General features: G+C 37.3%; 1 non-coding gene across 1 annotated transcript; it reads right to left on the bottom strand.

Annotated features, from left to right (window-relative positions):
- Positions 1-1,536: 1,536 nt before the first annotated feature.
- Positions 1,537-1,645, bottom strand: LOC147942257 (small nucleolar RNA R71). The gene has a single exon (XR_015560586.1). It is a non-coding gene; the product is annotated as a small nucleolar RNA R71 (small nucleolar RNA).
- Between the last annotated feature and the right edge of the window lie 10,135 nt (positions 1,646-11,780).

The following is an 11,780-nucleotide window of genomic DNA, read 5'->3' as shown; positions in this document are numbered from 1 at the left end:
CTTGGATTGATCACCAAGTGCTGATCTAGAGAACGGGAGCGCTAACCGCGTTATCCTACTTCTCCGAACTAGTGTTATACCAAAACCTCGCGTCGTAACCTGCATAAGTTGAGTTGCGGGGTTTGGTGAATGTATCGAAATTGTTTTACTAGCTGGTTGACATACGTCGTTGCCTGCGAAAGTTGAGTAACGGAGTATGAAGAATTTAGCCTTTCATTCTATGATAGTAGCTTATTAGTTCATTAGTGTTTCGTAGTTGAGAACCTAGACCGAAATTAGTATTTACTTATTAGATCTTACACTTAATATTGCTTAGAACCATGAAAACCCTGAGATGACTCCCAAAACGCCCAACGCCTCAGTCTAATAGTTTTAAACCGTTTTTTTATTTATTTGCAATAGATATTAGGAAAACCAAAACCCCAATATTTGGTTTAGTCTTAGCCATAGTTCTTTATCTTTTAATTCAATTTGTGTTAGCTATTACTCTCTGTAGGATCAATCCTAAAATACTACACTGATTAACTGTGCATTTTCAGTCGTTGTGTAGTCTTTTTAGGTAAAAGATTTGGAGTGAAATTTTACACACATCAAAGCTTTTTGACGCCGTTGCCGGGGAGTAACTAGTTGCCCATTGAATTTGATAAGAACTTTCGTCTAAGATACTTTGAATTTTTTCTTTTGAATTTTTCAATTTTAGTTTTAATTTTCTTGTTTTTCGATAACCTCAATTTTCCCTTTTAGTTTCTGTTTTTGAATTTTGTAGTGCATGACTAGGAGTCAACCTTCCGGAACCGTATCTCCAATTCAAGACATTGAACTAGAATGTGAGCTTAGGAAACTTCGAAAACAACAACTCATGACCGAAGAAAGGAACCAGGACCAAGGTCCCATTAACCTCTACCAACCGCTGATACCTCCTGCCCTAAACGAGCAAGGAGAACCAATTCTCGCACAAGGTGGCAACCCGAACCTTGAAGCCGCTGATCTACAACGACCCTCTAGGTGGCCGAGAAAACCTACAAGCTCCTCGTGATGCTACTCCTCTAGGCGTGGGAGACAACCTCGATGTTCCTCCTCACCAGACTGATCTAGTCGCTAATCCACAACTACCTCAAGATGGCGGAAGACAACCTGCTTATGTGCACCCTCTAAGACGTGCCACTCCTAACCGTACCATAGACGATTATGATGCTCCTAACCAATTCGTTCAAGACCTTGCTGCTATCCGTATCACTCATCCTCCACGACTTGATTACGAGATTAAACCTCAAATTATTGGTTTGGTTAAACCAAATCAGTTCCACGGCCTTTCTACTGAACATCTGATGGACCACATTGATATTTTTGAAGAAATCTGCTATACAACAAGAGCCAATGGAATTCCTGAAGATTACTTGAAGTGTAAGCTTTTTCCTTTCTCTCTAGCCAACAAGGCTCATAGATGGTTAAAGTCTCTACCTCCTGGATCGATCACTAGTTGGGAAGGATGCAAGTCAGCCTTTCTCAACCACTTCTACACAAAGTCGAGATCCAACTCTCTTTGCAACAAGCTGCAAAGTTTTCAACAGGGACCAGTCGAATATTTTTATGAAGCATGGGAACGCTTCAAGGACTATGAACGTGAATGCCCCCATCATGGTTTTGCTCAAGGTAACCTTTTAAGTACCTTATATAGAGGACTACACCCTAAGTATCAACTTTCACTCGACACGGCCAGCAATGGAGATTTTACTAAGAAGACCGTTCAAGAAGGACGAGCTCTCATCGACAACCTTGCCGCAAGTAGTAGCAATACTTGCACCAATTTTGATAGAACCATCTGTTCTAGAAATTCCGACACTAAGGAGATTGCCGATCTTAAGAACATGATGAACCAACTTCTAAGGAACCAACAACGTGAAGTAAACGCTTGTAAACATGGAGCCTTTCCAAGAAGATTCTTATGACCAAGAAGAAGAAGTCAACTATGTTGGTACTCAAGGATACTACCAAAACCGAGGGTACAACAAAAACTTCAACAACAATTTTAGAAATACTTCTAACCTTTCTTATAGGAACCCAAATGTGGAGAATCCCCAAGATCAGAATTATCCTCACTAAGCTAACCGCTTTCAAGGCAACAACTTTGGTGGAAAGCCACCCATAGAGACCTGGAGAATTCACACTCAAAAAAAGGTGATCGTGTCAGTCAGTATCAGAAGAACAAAGTACACATTCCGCAGGTACAGTCATTCCCCAATGTTGAAGACGATCCCTCGTGCTATTTTTGCCAAGAACAGCCAGCTAGTGGATGAACGAAAACCGAGGGACTGACTCTTTGAACCAGACTGCCTTGTACCACAACACCGAGGGAGAAGATTGTCTGATTTGTTGCCACGTACCTTTTGAAGAGAAACACTCAGTATAAGAACCCGAGGCTTGCCTCCATTGGAACCAACCAGAAATTCACTTTTCCATAGATAACTGAGACTATTAGACGTATCTTACCCGCATATGACAAGTACTTAACCGTCTAGGAGTGAAGCTGATTCGTTAACTGTTGGGTGAAAGGTTGCATAGTAGCCAGGGTTAGCTTAGTTGGACTTAGCGGGAGACCAAGATACCGGGTTTGAAATGACCCTAACCGAATCCCCACTAGTCTTGAAAGATCTGCAACATCAGAGTCATTGGTTCCTCCGAGAAACAGCTCTGATTTTGCAGGTTTCATTTCAAGCCCCGAGAAAGAGTGAAACTGGTGAAGAATCACTGAGATACCCTGTATGGACTGAAGAGAACCATCTGAGAAGACCAACAGGTCATTTGCAAATGCTAGATGGGTCAGAAGAGGAGAGATGCACAAAGGGTGCGCTAAAAACCTGTCTTGAGCTTGTCCCATGTCTAATATTTTAGATAGGACCTCCATAGCCATAATGAATAGGTATGGGGAAATGCAGTCACCTTGCCTAAGACCTTTTGCCCCCTTGAAGAAACCAGCAAGCTCACCATTTATAGCAACATAGAAGCGTGGGGTAGAAATACATTCCTTGATCCATGTGATGAATTGACGTGGAAAGCTTTGTGCTTCTAAGATCTTAAGAATGAAATCCCAACACCGTATCAAAAGCCTTTCTTATATCCACCTTGAGTAGAGAGCTTTGAGGGCACGAATCCTTCTCATAATTCCAGATAAGCTCTGTTGCTAACAGGACATTCTCGCCAATGCTTCTACCGTTAGGAAAGCCGCCTGATTAGGCGAGATACAATGGAGCAGAACTGGTTTTAGGCGATTTGCCAGAATTTTGGAGATGAGCTTGTATGCCAGGTTGCAGCAACTGATACCTACAGGTTTTTATCTGATATATATATATATATTTTTTTTTTTGTTAAAACATACTTAAGTTGTGGTGCGAAGAATTGAACACTTTCATTCCTTCACCTGCATCACATTTGCATCATTGGATGCTTCTAACAACTCTCCATGATTTTTAAATAAATGAGCTTTGAAAAAGCGTACGTAATTAATAATGTGAACAATCATAATATCATTTACAAAGTCATAGTAGAATCACAAATTTCAGTTGCATCATTATAGTTTTTGACAATAATTCCAAACAATATAAATCCAAATTAATTAAAATACACCATATTCACGTTGTTTCCAACAAATTCATTATAAATCAAACTCCTTAACCAAAAATGATTTTTTACCCAAAAAAAATGAAATAAATAAGTTTTGAAAAAGCCTATACTTAATAATGTGAACAATCACAAAGTCCTTACCAGAGACACAATAGAATCACAAATTTCAATTGCATCATTCTAATTTTGGACAATAATTCTAAATATTATGGTCTTGATTGGTTACGGTTGTTACTTTTGGCTGTAGAGACTTTGACTTTAAAATTTTAGCCGTAGAGAATTTGACTTTAGATGCTTTGACTGTAAAAACTTTAACTATTAAAATGTGATTGTTTACCAAAAAAAATTAAAGCTGTAACTGTTTTTTATTATTATTCTTATTATTATTATGTATTAATAATATAATTTTAATAAAGAATAATTATGTCCGAATTTAATTTATATAGCAATTTAATAACAAGAATAATTATTAATAATAATAAATAAAAAAAAATTAAAATGAAAGTCAATCAAATATGTGATTTTGTTTGAAATTTTTTTTTTTGGTGATTGATTTTTGATTGATTTTTAATTGTTTTGTATGCTTTTTTTAAATTGAGTAGTTATATGAGTTGTCAAAAATCCATTGAACAATGCATTGTTTTGAATGTTACTCTCTTACTAATGATGAATCTTATAAATTGTTTTACACAACTGTTAATGATGATGATGAAAAAAAAAATTATTATTGAAATGGATCTTAAAACAAGGAAACAAAAAAAATAAGAAAACAAGGAAGGAAAAAAAAAAGTGGCTTTCAAATTTTAGAAAAAAATAAAAACAGAAAATGTCTGATTGGCAAAAAATAGCTGTAAATAATTTTAAAAGTTTAAAAGTCTCTTACCAATCAGGGCCTATAAACCCAAAATAATTAATTTACACCAAAATCACTTTGCTCCTCACAAATTCATTCTAAATCAAACTCCTAAACCTAAAATGAGCTTTGATAAAGCCTACAGCTAATAATGTGAATAATCACAAAATCCTTAACAAAGACACAATTAGAATCACAAAGTTCAGTTGCACCATTCTAATTTTTGACAACAACAATTTCAAACTTTATGAATCCAAATTGATTAAGTTACACTAAAATCACTTTGTTCCCAACAAATCCATTCTAACTCAAATTCATAAACCTAAAACTAACTTTGAAAAGTCTAAACTTAATAATGTGAACTGATAAGCTCAAATTATAATACCCTAGAGGTACTAACAGTTTTGCAGTTGTAGTACTTGGGGGTCGAATCTACAGAGACTCAAGATCACACAATAAATTGCAGAAATTTATGATTACGCCAAACAAAATAATTCAAATAGAAAATAGCAGTATAAAATATTAAGTCAAAGTGTGTAAATTCAAGGGATTAAAAACGCTAGGCCTAGGGAAATTCTCAAGAAATTAATAGGATATCAAATCAATTGATAAATCAGGATTCAATCATTTAAAATCAAATCTTGAACTCTAAACCCTATTGTAAAATAAATCAGTTCTCAATGCAAATATTATCTAAGTTTAAAACCCGAAAAATCCAAATATTTTTATAAAATTCAAGTTAAAACCCAGCTTTCAAATCTAGTTTAGATTTGTTCACAAAATCACTAATTCAGTTCTTTTGCAAAAAGTAATTTTGCTCATCAAAGGTTTTATCAATAAAATCAATTATATTCTCATATCAATTTACTTTCATAGGTTATTAATTTTAAGTGATTAAATCAAGAATTAATATTAAAAACAACCAAAGATAAAGATCACAGAAAATAATGAATCTTAAAGAATCAACAGATCGAATAAACCATTAAAACCCTACGAAAATCGTAAACCTAACAAGAAATATACTCAGACATACTGAAAGAAACAATCATCATGAATAAAATAGATATCATAAAAAATCAAAAGAGAAAACAAAGGAGTGTAGAATCTTCTCTCAACAAAGCTGAGTTCCAAAAGCACTCTAGGTCTCTCTCTCAAAAATTTGTAGAAAAAAAAAGTTAAGGGCTTCTTAAACCTAAAAATCATATATATATATATATATATATATATGTGTGTCCTACAACACGTCGGGGACTAATGTTACAATTAGAGAAGACTTCGGGGTAACTTTGTAAATCTTCAAAACTTGTGTTCTTCATGTGCCGCAAAAGGTGTCGATCGACACCATCATCCTAGATCGCCTCCAAGTTGATCTCTTTCAGCATCATTGCTCCAAACCGTTCCAAATTGCTCTATTCTGCTTCATCCATACCAAAATCCTATAAAACCTGTAAAGAACCACAAAAAAATTTAAAAACACATCAAAAGATTCTAAAATACTCCTTTAATCATGGTTAAAAACCGTAAAAACCATGATATATCATGAACAATTACAGAATCATTAACAAAGTTACAACATAATCACAAATTTCACTAGCACCATTCCAGCAATTAACAACATTTCCAAACATTATGAATCTAAATTAATTAAATTAAATCAAAATCACTTTATTCCTATAAGTCCATTCTAAATCAAACTCCAAACCTAAAATGAGCTTTAAAAAAACCTGCATTTAGGCTCCGACTAATAATCCATTAAGGAATAAAAACAATGAGAAAGAACAAGAATAAAAAGGAACAAATAAGAAAGGGAAAAATAATAAAAAATGAATGAAGAGGAATGAGTGCAGAGGAAAAACAGAACAAATAGTATGGTAAATGGTAACAAACAAAAAAAATAGAGTAAGCAATAACATAGAAAAAGTATTAATAGAAAAATAATTATATCTTTTTAATTAAAAACAAGCATCTTCAACCCATGATACCAACATACGAACATGAATACATGAACATAGTTTTTTGGAAATTTCAGTAACCACTACAAATATGTGATACTAATATGATCATTATAAAATATAAGCAACTATAGACGTTGAGAACCACATCTCTTTACAGACCATTTTTGCTCAAGAATTTGATCTCGAAAAAAATTCATATAAACTCTGTAATAACGATTTCAAGCATAATTTTACAATGTTTTTTCTTTCAAACATACTATAATATATACATACTCAGTATTCAGTAATCATGTTTCGTTTTAATACTGTTCATCGTATATGCATTGAAATTCAATAAATAATTATATACAAAACATATATACCTATCTTTCAGTGTCAATCCCTGATGCAGTGGTCGATTTTCCTTTGTTTCTTGAAAGACCTCCACGCTGGTAAATTACCATAATCTAATTATTTTCCTAAAGATCAAAACCAAACACAAGACCATAAGCAAAACATAAAAAGCATATAATTTTATTTTTAACCTTTGTCTCTGGATTCTAGAGAATTTTTTATATGGTCGATAGCTGCTTGTACCGAAGACTATTTATAGTTGTATTTTATAAGAATTATATTATTAAACAATTAATGAGATAAATATAAGTTATATCAAGATGAGTTTGAATTTGATATTGACCATGTACGAATTGTTTAAAATATAAATTGTAGAGCTGGTTGAATCAAAAGACAAAGTTGTTTAGAAGAGTTTTGACGTTATCATGTACCTCTTATAATTAGGTTGAATTAATTTTTATAAATAATGATGAATTTCTTTTCCTATTTATTCCACATCAAATTTGGAGAGTGTAACACCCGCGAACCAATTTCTGGTTATTGGGAAGGGGTTTCGATCGACACCAAGAAGAGTGTTGATCGACACCAAGAAGAGTGTTGATCGACACCATCAATGTTTGGTTCGACCAGGTTGTTTTTAATTGTTGTTTTGGTTTTGTTTGGCTTAATTGAGAGTTCCTAACCGATGTATATAAGAGAAAACTCGACCTAGGTCGTGGGAGTAGTTGTTTTGGCCGTTCTAAAGAGAAAAGAGAGAAGAGAGAGTATTCTTGAGGGGATTTGGAGATTCTAAGCTGTTTTGGTGAGATCTGTCCCAGTGGGGTGGAGATCTTGTGCTAGGAACAAAGGAGAAGGCTTCCGAGGGTTGGATTTATTGTTGTTGGGTCAAAATCTTCCTGAAAAAGAGGTGAGTGCGTGACCATGGTTTATCTAAGCCTGAGGATCCTTTGTTTGCTTGATTGGTTGTGTTTGTGGTGTTGTTCTCTCTTGTGGTGGTTGTATTATGGTTCTTATAGGTTCCAGAAGCTTTTGGGTGAGTTTGGAATGGATTGGATGTGGTTGGAAACAGAGATTCGATGATCGGCTTCGAGCGAAAAGCGTATGCGGAGTCGATGTCGATCAACACCATGTTGGTGTTAGTCGACACCATGTTTGGGCCAGTGTCGATCGACACCAACTTGTCTGTTTCGTGATTTTCCGGTTTTGTTGTGTTTGTTTGTTGTTTGTTAAACATGGGAATCTCAGTTGCTTGTGTGTATAGCCTAGTAGATGGGAGGATTGTCTCACTAAGTATTTATGATAATACTTACGCATCTCAATTGTTGTTTGTGGTGTGCAGGTATGTAACGTGGAATCATGGCGATGAGGAGGCGGGTGATCTAGGGTCTCATATGTGTGTTGTTAGATATATTTTTTATGTTGGAACCTTGGATAGAGTTATGTTAGGCTGTTGGATAGAATGGTTAGAAATGTTATTGTATTGATGTTATATTGTTTCTATATTATTGGTATGTTTCCGCTCTGCATAATGATTGTTGATGGTTCAATGTTGAGTTGTGATTTGGGTTGGTTTCATTAAGTAGTATGAGATACTTAATTATATAATGTATTTATTACTATTATTTATTATTAAAAAAAGAATCGGGTTGTTTCAGTTTGGTATCAGAGCCCTTACGGTTCTAGGATGGTTAAGTGGATGGTTAGTGAAACGACCCGACCCGTTTTTTTTAAATGATAATAATAATAATATATAATATAGGTAAATACTCTATAACTAGTGGTCTAATACCTACTAGTCTCCTAACCACAATTAAACCAACCAACGGAAATAATACCAATACCAATAACCAACAAATTATCCAATCATTAATAACCAATAATCAAGTATATCAATTGCAATAACCAAACAACATGGAAACATAGAACCAACAATTCTAACAATGATCTAATGACCCAATTCTAGCAATCTAGCAAGGCTAGACAACAACCAATCAAGTCCCAAGAACATCCTCCTCTTCATTGCCTTGATTTCACGATCACACTTTGCGTTTACCTGCACCACAAACAAAAATTGAGATGCATGAGTATTTGATAAACACTCAGTGAAGCAATCTTCCCATCTACTGGGCTATACACACAAGCAACATGGATTCCAATGTTCCAAACAAACAACAAACAAAACATACAAACCAGGAAAACAAACATCATCTCGTTGGAAGGGAGGTGTCGACCGACACCAGCCTAGTGTCAACCAACACTAGCATTGGTTTCGACCGACACTACCCCACAGTGTTGATCGGTGCCGTTTTGCTGGTGTCGACCGACACCAAGTGGTGTCGATCGACACTCCCTCTGCAATCGCGATCTACTCGAAGCCGAGAGTCGAATCTTGCTCCCAACCTCCTCCAAATCGCCCAATACTCAAAACCCAAGCCATATACATCCATAGGAATCTGTAGCAACCAATCCCAACAAGAAAAACACACAAAACAACAACAAACAAGCAAGAACAAGGAAATCAAAGGCTTATATTAGCCATGGTCATGCACTCACCTTAACAAGTGATTCACGAAAATAACAACAACCAAATGAGAGGCTCTCCAATTTCCAAGAAAAGCCAAACTCGCTCCTACAACCAATCACACCAATAAACAAACATTGAAAACAAACTGGCAGAAAAATCAGAACAACCTCACAAGTGAAACCACGAAATCAAAACGAACCATTAACTTTCTAATCCCTTTGTTGAAAAGCAAGGTCGACACGTCCAAAAGTTTCCCATAAAATTTCGGAACGATCAGATCTCAGGTGAAACCGCAATCGATCCTGAAACCCCCGCTGGTCTCAATCCGCGACTGAGACAAAATGCCCCACTAAACCGCCAATAACTCCTAGAATATTAACCTATATTCACTTCTATAAAAAGAAGAGTGTACGAAAATCTCTTAGATACAACCCTACCAAAAATCAATACCTTTCGAAACGTTTTGAGTAATCGGATCTTCCTTCTCCCAAACCCTGACAGTTCTGTTTCTCTCATTACTCTAAAGAAAAAGCTTCATCTTCTTCTCTTCCTCCTTTACACTAAACAACTAAGAGTTCTGTCCCTTTCTCTCCGTCTCTCTTTCATAACAATGTCGAAAAAAACAAAAACAGGAGAGGAGGCGTGACTTTGAGAAAAGAGATTAGGGGTTTTGTTTAATTAGATTAAACCATAATTTAATTAAACCAAAATTAAATAAAATCCACTCTTTTGGTTTACTCAACATATCTCAAATTCTATTCTCGGAACACGGATGTTACGATTCTCCCCCACCAACATAGATTCGTCCTCGAATCTCGAACAACCATCAGTTAAGGACTCCCGTGCAACCGACTCCACGGTCCGCACTCCTCTGACCGATCTACGAAAGGTCACCTCCAGGCGATAGACTCACGTTCCAGGCATTATTTGCTCTCGACTTTTGGACTTTCCTTTACTCACAAGCCTAAACCTTGAGTTTTTATTGGCTCCTCATCAAGTCGAAGCCTGCATGCCACAATATTGACTCCTCATCGGGCCTAAGCCCGCATGCCATAATATATATAAGGAAGTCCAATACTCGTTTCTCGGATTGCCACCCTACAGCGTGCCCCCGAATCGTCATCCGAAGTCGATATACCAACCACACTCCCAAGCCACAAAGTCTTAGAATATGGCGGTACTAGGAGAATCAAAGTCCCCCAAGAGTCGCGAGCAAACAATTCTGAACATGTCTGAGTCCTATCCCTATCCAGGTTTCCTTCTTGTGGCTCGCGTAAGACAACACAATGTCCTACCAACCACATATTCCCTCACTAGAATACCTCATGACCACACAAGGATCATCTCTCTGCCCAACGGGCCGCCACAAAGGCCAAACAAATGTCCCAAACAGGACCGCCACCAAGGCCAAACAAATGTCCTAAACAGGACTGCTACAAAGGCCAAACAAATGTCCTAAACAGGACGCCACAAAGGCCAAACAAATGTCCTAAACAGGACCGCCACAAAAGTCATTTGTCCCGAAGGACCGTCACAAAGACCATCTGTCTCGAAGGACCATCACAAAGACCATCTGTCTCAAAGGACCGTCACAAAGACCATATGTCCCGAAGGACCGTCACAAAGACCATCTGTCCCGAAGGACCGCCGGCACTCTGGCTAAACAGCCCGCCACAAAGGCCACACAATTGGCTAAACAGCCCGCCATATAGGCCACACACGGCTAAACAGCGCGCTACAAAGGCCACACACGGCTAAAAAGCCAGCCACAAAGGCCACACATGGCTAAACAGCCCTCCAGAAAGTCCACATAATGGCTAAATAGCTCGCCACAAAGAGCACACACTGTAAAAAGCCTGCTACAAAGGCCACACACGGCTAAACAGCCCGCCACAAAGGCCACACATGGTTAATTAGCCCACCACACAGAACACACAATGACCCCATGGTCCGCCACTAAGGCCACACTAGCCTCTCCAAGGCTCACAACCACAAAAAAATGGACAAATTCTAACTCACATAAAACTTCCCATTTTTAGAACTTTCCACTTCTGGAAACTTTCCTCAATACACATTATCTCCAACCTGAAACTCAAGATCTCTCCTCCTCTTGTCGGCATAACTCCTCTGCCGATCTTGAGCTTCCTTCATGTTCAGCTTGAGAACCTGAATCTTCTCCGAGGTCTCCTGAGCAAAATCTGCCCCGTACATGCTCCTCTCCCCCACCTGAGTCCAGCATAACGGTGTATGACACAACCTCCCATACAAAGCCTCATAAGAAGCCATGCTAATGCTCGCCTGGTAACTGTTGTTTTAAGCAAACTCTACCAATCTCAGGTGATCTGCCCAATGGCCACCCCCAATCCAACACACACATCTTCAGCAAATCCTCCAGCGTCTAGATCGTCCTCTCTGACTGTCCATTTGTCTGGGGATGATAAGTTGTACTCATATGCACCTTAGTGCCCATCTTTGCCTAAAATGCCCTCCAGAA

The sequence above is a fragment of the Camelina sativa genome, chromosome 6 (genome assembly GCF_030686135.1).
Source record: "Camelina sativa cultivar CO46 ecotype springtype chromosome 6, ASM3068613v1".
Classification (NCBI taxonomy): Eukaryota; Viridiplantae; Streptophyta; class Magnoliopsida; order Brassicales; family Brassicaceae; genus Camelina; species Camelina sativa.
This window is presented reverse-complemented; position numbering and strand designations above follow the sequence as displayed.